General features: G+C 41.9%; 1 long non-coding RNA gene across 4 annotated transcripts in view; it reads left to right on the forward strand.

Annotated features, from left to right (window-relative positions):
- The window catches only part of LOC118890690, a 47,416-nt gene extending 29,985 nt beyond the window's left edge, over positions 1–17,431 (forward strand). The window contains exons 2-6 of one of the 4 annotated variants that reach the window (XR_005018804.1): positions 11,508–11,692; positions 13,889–14,015; positions 14,866–14,914; positions 15,199–15,362; positions 17,246–17,431. This is a non-coding gene — a long non-coding RNA (uncharacterized LOC118890690). The remainder of the gene's footprint in view (positions 1–11,507; positions 11,693–13,888; positions 14,016–14,865; positions 14,915–15,198; positions 15,363–17,245) is intronic. The other 3 variants (XR_005018805.1, XR_005018803.1, XR_005018799.1) reach the window with 3 other exon arrangements.
- The last annotated feature ends 2,662 nt before the right edge of the window (positions 17,432–20,093 follow it).

Raw genomic sequence — 20,093 nt, forward strand, 5'->3', positions numbered from 1 at the left:
GCACCGAGCTGGTTCTATCCAGTCAGAACTATGCACTACCAGCAAGAAGACCTGGCCAGGTCCCAACTTCAACTCATAAATGAACCAAACAGAGTAAAACTAACCAAGTAGGAGTAAGGGTGGGGGAGAAGAAACAGTAGGAGGCAGAGGCAAAGAAGAAACTTTAATTATGGTACTGGTAGTAACAAGACCGGCTAATGTTGATTGAACACTTAGGATGTGCCAGGCCTTGTGCTGAGCTCATTTAATCCTCACAACAAACCTCAAACCCCAGTCACTGGTGTGGCCGCCACCCTGTGTTTTTAGCCACGATGCCAAAAGTCTGTGCAGGGAGTCAAGTTGAAAGGAAGCTGATGGGCTTGGGGATTTGGGAAGGGTTGAACAGCTGGAATTCCTGCTTTAGTGGAGGTGGGGTAAAGGACACTTGGAAGATGTAGAATTTTAAAGAGATCAGAGGGGTTCCAAGCTGGTGATGGTTGAGCAGGAGCCCCAGAGTATGATGATGAAGGCCAAAATAAGGCTCTGGTATCTGGGTGGTGTAGGTGGGAGATGAGAAGGAATCAGGTGTTGTCATCAAAGATGGCAATGGGGGAAAGTGTAGGGAGGTATGAGCTTTATTCTTCTGGTTTATAATTAGGTATTGAGCTTGGCTGTGCGTCAGGCAAGACTCTAGACTCTGTGGATAGTGATGAATAGGAAAGCTAAAGCCTTGTGATCATGGGGTTTATGTCCCTGTAGGAGTGACAACAACAATCAAGGAGCAAGTACACAAGAAAGAGGCCAGAAAGTGATTAAGTGCTGGCAAGTGATGGAGTGTGTATGGATTCAGATTTGGACTGTGTGGTTCAGGAAGTTCTTCTCGAGAAGGTGACATTTGAGTGGGAAGTGAAAGGCAAGAAGGAGTCAGCCATGACAAAATCAGGGGGAAGAGCACTTCAGATACAGAGACCAGCTGGTGCAAAGGCCCTAAGTGGGAATAAGCCTGGAAGAAGACCAAGACCAGGGTAACTGGAAATAATGAACACCCAGAGAGTGGTGCGGATGAGGTCTGAGAGGTGGGCAAGGGCCAGATCATGGGAGACATTATCGTCCACAGCTTGCCATTTGGATTTTAATCTAGGATAGTGGGAAGCTGTGAAGTGCTTTAATTAGAAGAGGAATGGCCTGGTGTGTGTGTGTGTGTGTGTGTGTGTGTGTGTGTGTGTGTGTGTGTTTATTAAAGTGATCTTAACTGTGGAGCGGCAGTGAATTAGAGAAGGGAAACAGGGCCCCAACAGAAATAAGCCGTTTTCCACAAGAGGTTTTTGGGTTTTGTTTTGTTTTGTTTTTTCAGATCTTGAAGTAGAATGCATTTCTAAGGCTCAGCTCCCAAGGTCAAGAGTAATCTGAGGAGTCTGTCTGCTCCCTGTGGTTGTTTGTGAGGAAGTCAGAGAGAAGCACAGACCAAACCTCTTATTATGGAGGAGAGGGTGTGTGTGTTTTTCCTTTCCCCTGAAAAACAGACAACCGAAGAAGTGTATTTATCTGAATCTCTCCCTGCAGAGGATGTGCCACCCACCGTCCCCTCTCCCAAGGTACCTGGAAGCCCTTTCCCAGTATCTCTATCCTTCCAATGGTTTAACAAATTAAGCCCTGTCTAATTTCCTAAGTCGATTTCCCCAGGCCTCTCACTTGGGGAGTTCCCTTTCCTGTCATAGGAACCAGCAAACTGACTTCGTTTTCCTTTCCTGCCCCCATCACTAGGGCAATGGACCTGGGAGTCACTTCCCTGACTCCACACGACCCCCTTCTCAGGCTTCAGATTGTTCCTCTGGGCCTCCATTCCTCCTGCTCCTTTGGTGGTCCAGACTCCTCATTTTCACCAGATTTCATGCTGGACAACATGCTGGAGTGAAGGAGGGAGTGACTCTGGCAACCTGAAGAGATACTTTGCATCCCTGGCAGCTGCTGCCCTGGCTCCCCAGGCCCGGAGCAATGGGCAGGTTGTGCCTGGTCCTAGCCAGAGTTCTATGAACCACCTACCACGAGGCTGCGGGCAGAGCCCCTGTGACAATGTGGATGATTCAGAGCCGGGAGCCAACTTCTTCTGACTCTTCCTTTAGTTCTGGTTGCCATGGCACTGCACTGAAGGCCAACATACAAGAGCGGCTCATGCTGAGTGAGGACACACCATGGGCTTGACTCTGCTCTAAGGTCTCTATAGGCCCGTCTCATGAGACCCTCACAATTTTCCTTCAGAGAAGGGATCTTGATCTCCATTTTTATAGAGGAGACTCTGAGGGGTTGAGTAACTTGCCTGCCTAAAGTAATAGAGATAGGATTCTAACCCAGGAGTCAAGCTCCAAAACCTCAAGCGGCTTAATCATGATGCTCCTACCATAGCCTTAACCTTCATTTCTCCTTCACCAACATTGCAATCTCAAGGTAACCTTCTGATGCAGTTTACTTTCAGGATCTCAGTTACAAAAAATTTCCCATCATGAACTCAACTACCCACACCAAGATTCTTTCTCAGTATGGGCCCTGGGGAGATGTGGAGGAGGTTCTGATTGATGATGTCAAATCTGAGGTTCCATGTTTCTCACAAACAGCCTTGTTTTCTCAATTAATGGTCTTCTAAGTGCCACACATGAAAGTGTTTCCAGTGTTTGGAATTATAAATATAATGTCAATACTTAATTGTTCTTTCCAGATTTTTTTTTGCATAAAACATACTTTAAAAAAAATTTTTTTTGGATGTGTTAGGTCTTCGTTGCTGTGCATGGGCTTTCTCTAGTTGCGGCGAGTGGGGGCTACTCTTCATTGCAGTGCGCAGGCTTCTCATTGCGGTGGCCTCTCCTGTTGCAGAGCACAGGCTCTAGGTGCGCGGGCTTCAGTAGTTGCAGCACGCAGGCTCCGTAGTTGTGGCTTGCGGGCTCTAGAGCACAGGCTCAGTAATTGTGGCTCACGGGCTTAGTTGCTCCGCGGCATGTGGAATCTTCCCAGACCAGGGATCGAACCTGTGTCCCCTGCATTGGCAGGCAGATTCTTAACCACTGTGCCACCAGGGAAGTCCACAAACATGCATTTATTTTACTATCAGGAAGGAAGAAAAGGAACAGTAGGAAATAAAACAATAATAAAATAGGGGAAAAAAAGAAGAAAAGAAAATAAATTGTTCAGACTTGTCTCTGGCCATCGAAGCTAACAAGTTCCCTGTGCAGAGGATCTTACTGCAGTCACATAGACCCCATCCTTAGACTTTAATTCTGGCCTGGCTGAAGACCAAGCCTTCATATCTGTAGTACATGGTCAGCACCCTTGAACAGAGATGGAGCTCAACGAAGATTGGTGGGTTAAATCAGATGTGGTCCAGGATACACGAAGAGTGCCAATATTTGGCCAGTTTGAGATTAACAGACCCACAGATTTATTCCCTGTTGAGGTGTGAGATCATTTTTAGTGAGACTCAGATTTTAGAGACTTGAGAAGAAAACTGATGTCATGATTCAATGAGTTCCTGAAGAAACACATGGACTTTTTTGGCCATATATTCTCAGCTTTTGGGTTCATTTGGCATAATGCCATGCTAACTTTGAAAGCAAATGTCAAGCAGAATTATTATATATGTAGAAATTCACCTCCAAGGGACTTATGTTCCTCATCTGGAGAATGAGAGGGTAGACCAGATGCTCCCTAAAGGGCTTTCTAGCACTTGTGCGCTCTGGTTTATGTATTTCAGACATAGTATTTCACTTTTTTGTTTACTAAAAACTGAAAAGAGTGAAGAAGGATAATACCCGGCTTCCAACTTCCCACCCCCATTACAGCTGACCTACAAATTGGATGTCTAAAGGATTATGTTACCTTGGCTAAATAAAAGGAATAGGTCAGCATTCTGAGAAGATGCCTGGACTGTGGCCTTCTAGATAAGCCCAATGCCCAGGCATTTGCAGCGACTGCCCTATGTCACAGACAGAATTATTCCATGCCTTTTGAGTGTACATAGGAGAAGGAGTTAAAATAAAGTACTAAACCATAGCCAACTAAAATATTCAAGCACTTCTAACTTTGTGTTTTCACCCAGAATGTGTATGTTGCTTTTTGGTTCTTTCGGTGTTTTCTTTTTCCTTTTTTTTTTTTAAAGCAAGTAATCTATAAATAACATTTACTTAGGCCTCTTTTTAAAAAAATCACCCAATATTGCAAATAAGCTCTCCAATACTCGTGTATGTGTGAGGTGATATTTAGTGACAGAACCATGTAGTGGTTAAGAGTTGAAGTCTTAGATCGCTGTCTTGCCACTTAATTAGCTGTGTGACCTTGAGCAAGTTACTTAACCTCTCTGAGTCCTCGTCTATGAAATGGGGATATTAACAGTTCTTTCCTTCCTTCCTTCCTTCCTTCCTTCCTTCCTTCCTTCCTTCCTTCCTCCCTCCCTCCCTCCCTCCCTTCCTTTCTTCCTTCCTTCCTTCCACAAGTACTTTTTTGAGTACCTGCAATGTGTGACTCAAGGCTCTGGGGAATAAGTACAGGCGTGAACAAAGACAGAGTTCCTTTTCTTATGTACCTAGAATCTAGTTGAGTGAAACAGATAATAGATAAATATGGATGCCAGGTGGCAAGTGCAATGAACAAAGCAGAGTAAGGGGTATGAGGGGTGGAGAGAAGCTATTTAGAAGGGGTGGTCAAAGAAGGCCCCTCTGAGAAGGTGATGTTTGAGCTGAAACATGAACTAAGTGTAGAGAAGCAGATTCCAGGTGGGAGGAACAGCAGATGCAATGACCCTAATGTGGAAGGTATGCTTTGAATGAATGTTTGAGGAAAAGTAAGAAGGAACATTACTCCATGTAAAACCTTTAAGTTTTACTCTAAATGAGTTGAGAAGCCACTGGGGGTTTGAGCAGAAGAGCAGTAACATGACCTGATATATATGGAAAAGGATCATCTTTCCAGATGTTTTAACATGTCATTTGACCATGTGTTTAAGGAGTGACTTCTCAGGCATGTGGTGAGATTGACATGAGTTTATGAGGTGGTGTGTATATGAATTGCTTAGGCCAGTGCCTGGCAATAGACTGCATTCAGAGGGCAGCTTTTATTATTACTCTAAGAGTGAAGTTGATCATCTGTCACCAAAGTTCTGCACTGATGATGATAGGGCATCTCTTGGGGGCCAAGGAAGCAGGGAGAGAAAACCAATGTTTCTTGAGCACTTACTCTGTGCCAGGACTGTACATATTTAGCTCAGATACCATATAGAACAAAACAGTGTGCTCTGAGAAAGGGAAACAATGGCATCTGACCCTAAAATAGCTCCTCTACCTTGTACCTGTCTTGTCATGGTGCCCAAAACTAGTCATAACTTTGGGTTGAGGTCACTATGAAAATGTACATTTTGACCTGGGATGGTAACACCAGGCCCTATTCATCCACTTTCCCTTAATGTAATTTCATGGATCAGATAAACTAGTTGACCACCCCAGTGGCTCTGGAGTCTGAGGGCTTGGGGTCAAAATCCAGCTCAACCACTTACTAGCTGTGTGGCTTTGAAAAAGTTACTAAATCTCTCTGTGCTTCAGGTTTCCAGTCTCAAGAATGATAGTGATAACTATCTCTTAGTGTTTATGTGAGCCAATGTGAAGTAATGCATGCAGAATGCTTTATCCTACATAACTATATTATTTGCACAGTTAAATTAATTAATGAGCCAACCAGAAGAGCTTTGAGGGGGTGGAACACAGGACTGGTAAGTTTTCAGGAGAAAGCAAAGGACCATTTTCAAGAGAAAGCAAAGAAACAAAAATGTTATGGTGCAACTATAAGAAGTTTTGCAGGATGAGCACTGCCAGGAGTGGAAGCAGCTGGTAAAAAGATGCTAAAACATTAAAAAAAAACTAACTTAAGTCTTTGCAAGTTCTCACTATGGAGGCAGAAGATTCAAGTGATCCAGCAAGAATTTTTGATCAGTATGCTACAGGGTAATGAATGATAGGGAGCCAAACAATTAGATGGGCTATAAAAGGAGTTCAAACAAGGCAGCAAGAAAAACACTTAAATGTGGGAAAGGACAGAATCAGAAAATTCAGAGTAAGAAATGCAACTAGAAAACAAATTAGTGAAAAAAATGTGTGCCAATCAAGTTAGCAAAAATTTTTAAAAAATACAAATTCCCTTGCAATTATGACAAAATGAGGGCTTTCTTATACAGTCCTTATATAGTCCTTCCTCAGTATCCATGGGGGGGGTTTGCCCCAGGAACCCCGCAGATATGAAAATCTCAAGTCCCTTATATAGAGTGGCATAGTATTTGCACATAACCCATGCACATCCTCCCCTATACTTTAAATCATCTCTGGATTACTTATAATACCTAATACAATGTAAATGCTTTGTAAATAGTTATAAGTACAATGTACAGACATACCCCTCATTTTACTGAGTTTTGTTTTATCCTGCTCCACAGATACTGTGTTTTTTACAAATTGAAGGTTTGTAGCAACCCTGTGTCGAGCAACCTGTCGGTTTCATTTTTCTAAAAGCATTTGCTCACTTCCTGTCTCTGCATCACATTTTGGTAATTCTTGCAAGATTTCACATTTTTTCATTATTATTATATTTGTTATGGTGATCTGTGATCAGTGATCTTTGATGTTACTATTGCAAAAAGATTACAACTTGCTGAAGGCTCAGATGATAACATTTTTTTTAACAATAAAGTCCTTTTAAATTAAGGTATGTACTTTTTTAGATATACTGCTATTGCACACTTAATAGACTACAGGACAGTGTAAACATCACTTTTATATGTACTGGGAAACCAAAAAAATTCATGTGACTTGCTTTATTGCGATATTTGCTTTATTGCCATGGTCTGGAACCAAACTCAAAATATCTTGGAAGTATGCCTGTAAATGCTATGTAAATAGTTGCCAGTGTGCAGCAAATCAAGTTTTGCATTTTGGAACTTCCTGGAATTTGTTTTTTCCTGAATATTTCTGATACAAGGTTGGTTGAATCTGTGGATACAGAGGGCCAACTATATGCTGCTGAAAGGAGTGTAAACCAATAAAAACTTTTGAGAAAGCAATGTAGTCAAACATCTTTATTTTGTTTTATTTTTTAAAATTTATTTTATTGAAGTATAGTTGATTTACAATGTTATGTTAATTTCTGCTGTACAGGAAAGTGATTCAGTTATACATATATATATATATTCTTTATCATATTCCTTTCAATTATGGTTTATTATAGGATATTGAATATAGTTCCCTGTGCTATACAGTAGGACCTTTTTGTTTATCCTTTCTATATATAATAGTTTGCATCTGCTTATCCCAAACTCCCAGTTCTTCCCTCTCCTACCCTTCTCCCCCTTGGCAACCACAAGTCTGTTCTCTATGTCTGTGAGTCTGTTTCTGTTTCACAGATAAGTTCTTTTGTGTCATATTTTAGATTCCACATATAAGTGATATCATATGGTATTTGTCTTTTTCTTTCTGACTTACTTCACTTAGTAGGATAATCTGTAGGTCTATTCATGTTGCTGCAAATGGCATTATTTCATTCTTTTTTATGGGTGAGTGCTATTCCATTGTATAGATGTACCACATCTTCTTTATCCATTCATCTGTTGATGGACATTTAGGTTGTTTCCATGTCTTGGCTATTGTAAATAGTGCTGCTATGAACATAGAGGTGCATGTATCTTTTCGAATTATAGTTTTGTCCAGATATATGCCCAGGAGTGTGATTGCTGGATCATATGGCAACGCTATTTTTAGTTTTTTGAGGAACTTCCATACTGTTTTCCATAGTGGCTGCACAAATTTACATTCCCTCCAACAGTATAGGAGGGCTCCCTTTTCCTCACACCCTCTCCAGCATTTGTTATTTGTAGACTTTTTAAAGATGGCTGTTCTGACCAGTGTGAGGTGGTACCTCATTGTAGTTTTGATTTGCATTTCTCTTTTTTTTTTAATTGAAGCATAGTTGATTTACACTGCTGTGCCAATCTCTGCTGTACAGTAAAGTGACTCAGTTATACACATAGAGACATACTTTTTTTATATTCTTTTCCATTATGGTTTATCACAGGATGTTGAATATAGTTCCCTGTACTATACAGTAGGACCTTGTTGTTTATCCATCCTATATATAGTAGTTTACATCTGCTAATCCCAAACTCCCAGTTCTTCCCTCTCCCACCCGCCTCCCCCTTGGCAACCACCAGTCTTTCTCTATGTCTGTGAGTCTGTTTCTGTTTTATAGATAGGTTCATTTGTGCCATATTTTAGATTCCACATTTAAGTGATATCATATGGTATTTGTCTTTCTCTCTCTGACTTACTTCATTTAGTATGATAATCTCTAGTTGCATCCATGTTGCTGCAAATGGTATTATTTTGGGTTTTTTTATGGCTGAGTAGTATTCCATTGTAACATCACTCGCCATTGGGGAAATGCAAATCAAAACCATAATGAGATACCATTTTATACCCACTAGGATGGTTACACTAAGAAAGACAAATAGTATCAAGTGCTGACAAGGATGTGGAGAAATTAGAACCCTCATACACTGCTTCTGGGAATGTAAAATGATGCAGCCAATTTGGCAAACACTATTGTCAGTTCCACAAAAGGTTAAACATAGAGTTACCATATGACCCAGCAATTCCACTCCTAGGTATATACCCAAGAGAAATAAAAACATATACTTGTACACAAATGTTCACAGCAGCATTACTCATAATAGTTAAAAAGTGGAGACAACACAAATGTCCATCAAGTGACAAACTGATAAAATGTAGCATATCCATATAATAGAATATTATTTGGCAATAAAAAGGAATGAAGTATTGATACATGCTATAACATGGATGAGCCTTTAAAAAATTATGCTAAGTGAGAGAAGACAGTCACAACAGACCATATATTGTATAATTCCACTTACATGAAACGTCTAGAATTGGCAAATCTATAGAGACAGAAAGAGTGGATGCCTAAGGCTGGGGTTGGGGTAGGGCTGGGGATGGGGAATGACTGCTAATGGCACAAGGTTTCTTCTTGGGGTAATAAAAATGTTCACAAATTGATTATGGTGATGGTTGCACAATTCTGTGTATGCTAAATACCACTGAACTATATACTTTAAATGGGCAAATTTAAATTCATATGGTATATGAATTACATCTTAATAAAACTTAAAAAACACATTTGTGTAAAGTATATAATAATAGAAGAAATGTTCATAAAATGTGTGAATGATTTGAGATCGTGTTTTGTAAACTACGATTATAATTATTTGGAAAAGAGATAATACGTTCTGACAAATTATGGCAAGAGATGCACTAAAGTGTTAATGAAGGTTGCCTTTGGATTGTTGAACTGTGGTTGATAACTTTTTTCCCCCTTTGATGAGCAGGCCTTACTTTTATAATAGGGGGAACTTTTTAAAAAAAGAAATGAGGAGGCCTTATTTCCAAAACTGTCCTTGGGCATAATCCTTATGAAATATTGCCAACCACAAAGCAACTGAAGACAGTTTCAATGTCATTCTTCAGAAAATAGTCTGATTGAGACCAAAATGATGTTTTCCCTCCTACCTCCTGTTCTTCTACCCCTCAGGCCCATAAAAGAAAATCATTTAGAAAAGTCATGAGCCAGCGCAACCCGGAAATGTGCTGGCAGCCTCCTGCCCTGGAGTTGGGGGCAGACAACTGCTCTCCAGGGCTTCGGACAGTGAAAGTGGGGTGAGAGAGGCATACGTCTCAGCTGGGGGCAGGAGTTACGGGCCGTGCCAGGCACAAGAAGTTTTATTTATTCCTGGAGCACACACTCCGTGCTTATCTCTACTGAGGAAACCAGCTTTTCCTTCTCACCTCCCGAGAGGAGGAGCCAGCGCTGGCCCACGTCCCTGGACGGGGTTACACTTCCCAGCTGGCCCCTCTCCAGGCAGCCAGTTGTCCATCTCTATCTTAGAGGAACAGCTTTGACGAAGACCTTGGCCCTGTTTGGAAATTCCCTTTCCTTTGCTCTCCCAAACAAAATTAATTTGAAACGGTTGGGTTCATCTGACATTTTTTCCTATGAGGAACATGTGTTCATGTGAGGGGGGGGTCTCCTAGAGACAGTCCCCAGGCTGTCTGCTTGGAGTCCACAGCCCTCCCCAATGCTGGTGATCTGCAGTGCATTCAGAGGCATGCCTCTGGGATGGAGAGGGACCTGGGGGCCAGGTTTCTGGGAAATGGTTGAAAGATCTGGGGCTGCTCAGCATGTCGAAGAGAAAACTCAGGGAGATCCTGAGAGGTGTCTCAGCGAGCTGTTACCACGAGACAGGTTTATCCTGGAATAGCTCAGAGAAAAACTGAAACCAAAGTGGAGAAGTTGCAAGGAGGAAAGTTGCCTTAACAGAAAGAATTTTAATAACTAGAATTTTCCAACAAGCAACAGTCTTTATAGTGGAGGAGACAAGTTTCATCCCAGGAAGTCTATTTAACAAGTTTGTTCCTGGCATCACCAACTTGTAAGAACAAAAAAATTTTTTCAACCATTATGTGGTGGTTATTATGGTGGCACTGTTCTAAGTACTTTACATATGTAATTCCTGGAATAGTCACAACAACCTTCCGAAGTAGTATATTATTATCTCCAATTTACCGATGAGGAAAAAAAGGCTCAGAGAGGTTCAGTAACTTGCCCAGGGCCACACTGTGACTCAAACCCAGGTAGTCTGGCTCCAAAATCCATGATCTTAACTACTATAGTGAAGGCACATTTATATGAATACCCCAAGATATGACTATAGGCCCCTACATGTCGAATTATAGGAGTTTCTCCCCCTCATCCAGAGGTGCCTGGGTCATTTCCAGGAGTCCCCATGGAGTACCTACCTCCACCTACAACCTAGTGCATATGGTACGAGCACCTGTCATACACTGTGGCTTCCCTCTTGGTGACATCTTAGCTCTTGACATTATTTAGGCAGACTTGCTCCTGCCTCTGCCAACTATACTAATTGTTAGAACACCAATGTCTGTGCCAGTGTCTGCTTCCTCACAATGCACCCTGGCCCCTTGGGCTCAGCACCCCTGTGTGTACCAATGTCTGTGCCAGTGTCTGCTTCCTCACAATGCACCCTGGTCCCTCGGGCTCAGCACCCCTGTGTGTACCAATGTCTGCACCAGTGTCTGCTTCCTCACAATGCACCCTGGTCCCTTGGGCTCAGCATCCTGTGTGTCACTGGGTCCTGAGAGCTGTGGAGAATGGTCCCACTTCTGTGCCACAGTTTGTCATATGAGTCCCCAAGAAACACTACTTTTGGCCAGAGTCTTCTATCTCTCAACAACAAGATGTCTCTCTCAGCTTCTGGCCCTCATCTTCTTGGTTATAGGGTTTCAGAGAAGTCCAACAGTTAGATTTGGGTCAAATTAATACAATATCCTGTCCCTCCCTGTCACCTTTACTTCTCTCTCAACGTTCTCTGTCACCTGGACAAGCAAAATAAATAAAACTCTCTTTTCCCCCAGTCACAAAGCACAGAGCCTCCGTGCACCAGTTGAAGAGATACTCTGCAGAGAGGCCACCTAGCTTCTCCCCAGGCCCTGCCTAGCCAAAAAGGACCTGTGATACCTGTGAACAGAAGCAGAAAGGCTGTTGGTCAGGAGTGCAGGGGAAAGGTGTGCTGGACCAAGTTGGAGGCTGGAAAAAAATGGTAAGGTCTTGTCAATTCTAAAGTGTTAGAACCCTAAGTCCCGAATAGTTTGATAGAAATGGAGTTGTTCAGCCTGTTTCCCCAAGTAGCCCCACTGGGTTTGGGGAACAGTAAGCTGTGTTTCTAGGTAAAATTTTTAGCAGTTTCTGGATTCTACTTCATTTATGGAAGGTGAAGAGTAAAGTATCTGGCTATGTCGTACAGCTCACCTTTAGGCGAGTGAGGAAACTGGCGTGGAGATTTATTGATGAGGAGCAACTAATGGTTTATCCAATAAGCCATTTCCTTCAGGGAGAATTACAGAGATGAGCTTCCTGTGTTTGTACCCTAGTCTCTCTCATGCTCTAGGTAAATGTAGCAAGGATTTATTTATTTATTTTACTTATTTATTTTTATTTTTTTTGCTGCGTGCGGGCTTTCTCTAGTTGCGGTGAGCGGGGGCTACTCTTCGTTCCAGTGCACGGGCTTCTCATTGTGGTGGCTTCTCTTGTTGCAGAGCACGGGCTCTAGGTACGTGGACTTCAGTAGCTGCAGCACGCGGACTCAGTAGTTGTGGCTCGCGGGCTCTAGAGCGCAGTCTCAGTAGTTGTGGCACACTCACGGGCTTAGTTGCTCCGCGGCATGTGGAATCTTCTCGGACCAGGGATCAAACCCGTCTCCCCTGCATTGGCGGCAGATTCTTAACCACTGCGCCACCAGTGAAGTCCAGGATTTATTTAATTTTTTAACATCTCCACATTATCCAAGAGGTCTTCTTATTGTCTTTTATGGGTAGTATGAAGGGTTTGGGACATTCAAATTCTCTGACGTTTCTGTGATAGCATTTGACTGAAAGAGGGGAGAGAAGAGTGAACATATGTCACTGTGGGTTATGGAGAAAAGGTGTGGTAGCCAGCCTCAACATTACCTTCAGTATTCCTTGCCTCCTAGTGTTCATGTCTTGCATAGTGTATGTTCCCGTGTTGAATCCATGTTTGTCTTTATGACAAATAACATATGGCAAAAGTGACAGTGTGTGACTTCCTAGGCTAGGTCATGACTTCCACCTTGGTCCCTTGGATTGTGTGCTCTGGGGGAAATCAGCCACCATGTTGTGGAGGACACTCAAGCAGCCATGTGGAAGGGCCCCTGTGGGGAAGAACTGAGGCCACCTGCCAAAGCTAGCACACACTTGTCAGCTACTTTTATTGAAAGTAGATTCTCCAGCCCCAGTAGAGCTCTCAGGTAACTGCAGCCCTGGTTGATATCTTGACTGCAACCTCAGAAGAGATTCTGAGCCAGAACTACCCAAATTTCTTCCTGACCTACAGAAACTGTCATAGATATTGATAATTTCAGCCACTAAGTTTTGAGATAATTTGTAGCACAGCAATTGATAACCCATGCAAAGAGCAAGTCCGATCATGTGAAGGGCTCCCTAGCATAAGCCCTGTGGGTTGGGCACCTTCATGCACTGTATCCTTGGGAAGCCAGAGGGCAGTTTCCTTGTTCTGTAGTCGGAGTTGGCAAACTAGGGCCCATGGGCCAAATCCAGCCCTCCCGGGGCTGAATCACGTCATTTGTTTACATATTATCTACGGCTGATTTCTTGCTACAGTGACAGAACTGAGTAGTTGCGACAGACTGGATGGTTCACAAAGCTGAAAATAGTTTCTATTTAACCCCTTATAGAGAAAGCTTGCTGACCCCTGTTCTACAGGAATTTACAGTCGATAGCGAAATGTCTCTCTCACACATATACAGATCCACACACTCTCCCCACACAAGAGCCTGAAGCACATGCATGCTACTTCATCTGCCCACAGAGTCTTCTTTTCCTTCTTCATCTGGCCAACTCCTACTCATCCTTCAAACTCAGTTGAGATGCCACCTCCTTCACTCAACCTTTACTTGGCAAAAGTCCTCTCCTCCTTTGAGGTTGGTTTATACATCACCTTCTTCCCTCATTACCCCAACCCAAGCAAATTCTAACAGCAGTGTTTTCTTTAAGAATTCTAATCTCTTTAAGAGATTAGAATTCTATTCTCTTTAAGAATACTAATCAATCACATGATGGAGTTTTGTTTAGTGTCTTTCTCCCCCAGTGGATATGAGCTCTCAAGGGCAAGGACTGTGTGATATTCATTTTATAACCTCAGAGTAGTATGCCTTTATTTATTCATCAGAAATACTTACTGAATGCTTATTATTTGCCAGATCATTGATGGCACCAGGATACATGGAGAAAGAGACTGAGTCCTTGCCCTCAGGTTGCTCTAGGATGGAAGTGGAAGAACAAACTGGTAGTAGGATTCAATGTGATGGAGATGTGTGAAGCTTCACTGTGAGCATATTTGCAATAACCATATAAACATATGCAAAAAATAATTGGTTTTCAACACTTTCATAGCATTTACTATGTGTCAGACACTGTACTAAGCACTTAACGTATATTATAATTTATTTAGTCTTTATACTGCATGAGGCAAATATGTACTACAATTATTTCCATTTTATAGGATATAGAGACCCAGAGAAGTCAAGTAACACGCCCAGGGTCACAGAGCTAAAAATGTCAAATGAACTTCAGAGCAATTATTTAGTTGAATAGTTAAATTCCAAGTCTCAGTAACAATGCAATTGTACGGAATTGGGATAATGCTATTCTTTTGTCTCAGTATACTATGTGGATGGTTTCTGTCAAGCTGGAAATTCCTGCTCCAAAGACTTTCTGACAACTTGTACTGTGGTTGGCATTTTATTTCTAGGAATTGCCTTCTGGGAGATTCTGCTGTTTTAATGATTGTGCAACCCTGGTTTTCTCAGTGAATTGTACCATTTGCCACTTTGAAGTCATTCGAGTTATCAGTTTTACTTTCTTAGGGCTCTGCAGGGAAAGAACACATTCAACAGAAAAGTTACTGCCCTGCCCCAAATGTATTTCAGTGTTTTTTCTTGCCAAAGTCAATAGGACTATCCATTGTCTACAGCTGGGGTGTGAGATGGGGCCTTGGTGCCTTCTCTCTGCCATCATTTGTCTCCAGCCATGATCTGAAGCTGTGGCTTAATTGGTTCAAACTTTGGATATCACTCAGTGGATTGTGTCCAGTGGCTAATGATGCTGGTTCTAGCTTAAAGAAAACCCTTGCCCCCTGTAGTAGAAATCACTGAATCCATTCTATTTTTCTTTCTAGGACTGAAGACTTTGGAGCTCCAAAGCTGGTTACTTTTTAAAATATTTAAGTAGGTTTTTTGAACCACTCTGTTCAGGTCACGCTTCCGTGCTTGGTTCAGCCTTCCTCCCAGAAGATGTGGGTGCTTTGTGATAAAGACTGGGGCTGGGGAGTGGGAGAAATCCTCTGCTGAGAACAGTGACAGGTGCAGAAAGCAGGTCTGTCCCCTATCCAAGCTCAGCGATTCCCTTCAAAGGGAAAGATGTAGGGTGAAGTGGTGAGGAATGGGTGTCAATGTGGGCAGGAGAGGGAAAGGCCAGTATATCCACTCATGTTTTTCATCATATTCACCAGCATTTGACAAGTCCTGATGGAATCAATTATTTGCCACACCTTGTTTACAATCAGGTCCCGAAGTTTACAGTGGTGAATGAGACAGACATGGTTCCTGCTCTCCTGAAGCAGTGAGGAAGATCAGAAAACAGATGAAAGGTTTCTAAAAATCATTAAAATTTATGGTAAGTGCTGGTAGGAACTAAAGAGTGGGCTATTACAGAGAATAATCGAGAATAAGGGATGGGACGGGACATCTATTTCAAATGGAATTATCAGATAAAGGCCTCTCTGAGGATGTAAAGGATAGGACTTGAAGGATAAAGAAGCCCAGGGAGAATTCTGGGCAGAGGAAATGGATTGTGTGACGGCTCTAAAGCTGAAGTTGGCTCAGGCTAAAAGAAGCTAAGCTACTCTTGGGGGCCCTCCAGGCTTCCTGCCTGGACTGCTTTCTCCAGAAAGTGTCCGTCTGCCCTAGGCCCAGTGCTTCCCTTTGTTTCATCCAAACATGCTCCTGGTAAGAGCATGAGAGCCAGCTTTGCCAGGATCCACAATTCACTTGGGATCTCAGCTTCAGCTATAGCTCTGAGGCAGAGTAGCAGGCATTCATCAAGAAAGGAAGATGCTTTGGGACTTGGGGTCCCTTCTCTTTTATTTTAGGGAGAGCAAACCTGGTTGAATCTTACTCTTACAAACTATTTAGGTTCTCTGAGTTCAAATCCTGGCTCTGCCACCTGGAAGCTATAACTTTAGTCTGTTACTTAACTGCTTTGTGTCTCAGTATCCTCATCTGTAAAATGGGTCAAAAGGCAGCATCTGCCTCACAGGATTGTTATGAGAATTTAATAAGTTAATGTTAGCTAAGTGTTTAGATCAGTACCTGGCACTTAAACATTCAACAATAGTGTTGCTGTTATTAATACTATTATCATACTTAAGCTCTTATACCCCACTGACGCCTTGTACGGCAGAGGAGGTGATATTATGCATTCCCCTGGTCCTGGGCTTCCTGGAATCAAGGTATAGCCTTAATTATATACCTCAATTCAGAAATCATTTTTATACCAGGCACTGTGTTGGACACTTTACTATACCATTTCCTTTGATCCTCCTAATAATCTTAAGAAGCATGTATTATTATCCCCGTTTTATAGATGCAGAAACTCAGGTTTAAAGAGGTTAGCTAACTTACCCAACACCGTGAAGCTAATATGATTCCTAGGTCTGAGATTCTGACTCAGCAGGCCTGGCTAAGGCCTCAGAATCTGCATTAAAAGTACCTCTCCCAACCTTCCCAATTCTGATGAGTGTGACCTCTTTATCGTACTTTGGAACACTATGGCCTAGATGATCTCTAAAAATCCCTGAGGCTGCAAAGTCTGTGAAGATGAGAAAGTCCATACATTCGAGTACACAGTTTAGTGGGGAAGGCAGTTTGTGGCTGATAATGTTTGTTTATAAGAGAATTAACTCAGGGCATTTTTCTGACATGGTCATTGTCTAACAGGCACACTGGGACTGAAAAATGTGTCCCCCCCCACCCCTCGCCTCAAGTGTTTTGCATTATGTAATCCCTGTTCACAATTTCTCATCTACCATTACAAAATAAAATAAAATAAAAGTGGGCTGAAAACCAGAAGTCAAGTTTGGGGCAACTCACTTTGCAGTCAAACTTGACTGAACTGAAGTAAGTTTATTTGCAGATGTTATTTAAACCACTCGCTATGAATATTTATACGTCGCCTTGCAAAATTATCAATGTGCTTGATTATGGGGTTGTATTAGTTATTAGCAGTTACGTAACAAATTACCCCCAAACTTAATGGCTTAAAGCAACAAATATTTATTATCCCACAGTTTCTGTGGGTCAGGAATTCCAAAGCGACTCATGGGTGGCCGCGCTCAAGGTGTTGCTGGGGCCACAGTCACCTGCAGACTTGACTGGACTGAAGGGCTCTCCTGCAAGGCGGCTCATTCATACGGCTCTTGGCGGGAGGGAGCACAATGCATTTTACGAGCTGGGCTCCAAAGTGTCACACTGTCCCTTCTGTTTGGTCCTGTTTCTTAGAATCACCAAGTTCAGCCCCCCCCACACAAGAAGAGATTTAGTCTTCACCTCTTGAAGAAGAGAATATCACAGAACTTGCGGACGTATTTCAAAACCACTATAGGAGTGGTACCCATACCTCCCTGGGTGTTTTCTGTTATATACAATCTTTGGAGCAGTCTAACGTCTGCTTTAGTCTTTTATGTACTGAGGAATTCAATAAAGAATCCTAAATAATTATGAATTGCTTTTGGCACCAAGAGTTTTGGATGAAGGGTTATGTTTCTATAGTATCATGATAAGCTTGCAGTATGGTTTTTTTTCAGTTTAAATAAGCTAAAGAAATCCAGAGTGTTTTGAAATATTTTCAAGCTGGAAGGAACCTCATGGATTATCCAGTAACCAGAGTTTATAGTCTCATTGCCCTTACTCTACAGATGAGTAACTTGAGACTCAGAGAGGAAAAAAAAAGTATTTGCTAAGAACATACATACTATGTTTCAGACACTGCTAAGTGCTATAGATATATCATTTTATTAAATTCTCCAGCTTTCTTGATGAGGAAAATAAGGATCAGAGAGGCAAGTAGCATGTCCCTAGATTAGACATCTAGTGTGTTTTGGAGACAGGGCTAAAACCCGTATCTCCCAAATGCCAGCCAGAGCCCTGCACATGTAACACCCTCTCTCATGACCCCATGGGATGTGACAGCAGGCTGGTAAGGCCTAGGTACCATATCCCTGGAGGATCAAGATGAAGGGTTTTCTCTCCAAACATCCAGGGTTCTCTTTAGTCTCTACATCTCAACTGACTTCTGCTTCCCGAGCTAATGTCCAACCTGAGAGTCTCCTCTGGAAACCAGACAAGAACCACAGAAGTTACAGAAGTGACCCCATGCCTGTTGCCTCACCCTCAAACTGGGTTTCTGAACTTCAAGCTCAGTAGGTGCTGCTGAGCTGTCAGGGGGTAGGTTCCCACCTTGGGATAGCTTCTAAGGGTACCTCAGATACATGTCATGTTCTCACTCTCATCTAAGAGGTGTTCAAGAACAGGGCCTCATCCCCAGGGGACCATGGCTGGAGATGGCTTTCCCAAGTGCTGTCAGCTTTAAATTCTATGAAGGATATGCCAATCGTTAGGAATCTAAGTTAAAAAGTCATAATAACAGTAGTTGTAGTGATAAACTCAGGATTCTTTTAGTGATACATGTTAGAAAATCCAATCCAAATGACATAATCTAAAGGAATATTACTTGAAAAGTCCAGACATAGAGTTGATTTCAGGTGTGGCATGATGAAGACAACCAAATGTTCCAGAAGCACTCGGTTTCTCTTTCATCCCTTAACTCTGCTTACTATGTTGATTCCATTCTCAGACTATCTGATCTGGTCCCTGAACTAATCACTATCACCAGAAGAATGTAATGTTCTCATTGGCCAGGCCTGGGTCACATGATACTCCTGGATCAGGGGATGGGGAAGAGTACAGACTACCAAGAAAAACAAAACAAAGCAAAAAAACCCCAACACTTCATTTTACTGTACGTAGAATGAAGAGATGTTGCTAATAAATTTGACAAACATTTGAGCTCTTATTATGTGCCGGGTTCTATGCTAAGCAATCTACATGCACAATCTTATTTAATCTTTATTAACAACTCTATGACATATATATCAACATTATCCCGTATAGTTTTACAATTTTTATTTAGTTTCATTGAAATACAGTAGATTTACAATGTTGTGTTAATTTCTGCTGTACAGCAAAGTGATTCAGTTATATATATAATATTTTTTTCATATTCTTTTCCATTATGGTTTATCATAGAATATTGAATATAGTTCCCTGTGCTGTATAGTAGGACCTAGTGGTTTATTGCATCTGCTAATCCCAAACTCCCACTCCATCCCTCTCCCACCCTCCCCCACTTGGCAGCCACAAGTCTGTTCTCTATGTCTGTGAGTATGTTTCTCTTTCAATAAAAGTTCATTTGTGTCGTATTTTAGATTGTACATATAAGTGATATCATATGGTTTTGTCTTTCTGTGTCTGACTTACTTCACTTAGTATGATAATCTCTAGTTCCATCCACATGGCTGCAAATGGCATTATTTTGTTCTTTTTTTATGGCTGAGTAGTGTAGTATGCCATTGTATATATGTACCACATCTTCTTTATCCATTCATCTGTCGATGAACATTGAGGTTGTTTCCATGTCTTGGCTATTGTGAATAGTGCTGCTATGAACACTGGAGTGTATGTATCTTCTTGAATTATATTTTTGTCCAGATGTATGCCCAGGAGTGGGATTGCTGGATCATATGGTAGTTCTATTTTTAGTTTTCTGAAGAACCTCCATACTGTTTTCCATAGTGACTGTACCAACTTACATTCCCACCAGTAGTGTAGGAGGGTTCCCTTTTCTCCACCCCTCTCCAGCATTTGTTATTTGTAGACTTCTTTTTTTTTTTGAAGATGTTTTTTTGAGGTGGACCTTTTTTTTTTAAGTCTTTATTGAATTTTTTACAATATTGCTTCTGGTTTTTTTTTATTTTTTATTTTTTGGCCAAGAGGCATGTGGGATCCTAGCTCCCCAACCAGGGATTAAACCCACACTCCCTGCATTGGATGCACTGGACCACCAGGGAAGTCTCTGTAGACTTCTTAATGATTACCATTCTGACTGGTGTGAGGTGGTACCTCATTTTAGTTTTGATTTGCATTTCTCTAATAATTAGCAACATTGAGCATCTTTTCATATGCCCGTTGGCTATCTGTATGTCTTCTTTGGAGAAATGTCTAGTTCTTCTGCCCATTTTTCAACTGGGTTGTTTGTTTTTTTGTTGTTGAGTTGTGTAAGCTGTTTGTA

This window comes from Balaenoptera musculus, chromosome 1 (genome assembly GCF_009873245.2).
Source record: "Balaenoptera musculus isolate JJ_BM4_2016_0621 chromosome 1, mBalMus1.pri.v3, whole genome shotgun sequence".
NCBI classification, from domain to species: domain Eukaryota; kingdom Metazoa; phylum Chordata; class Mammalia; order Artiodactyla; family Balaenopteridae; genus Balaenoptera; species Balaenoptera musculus.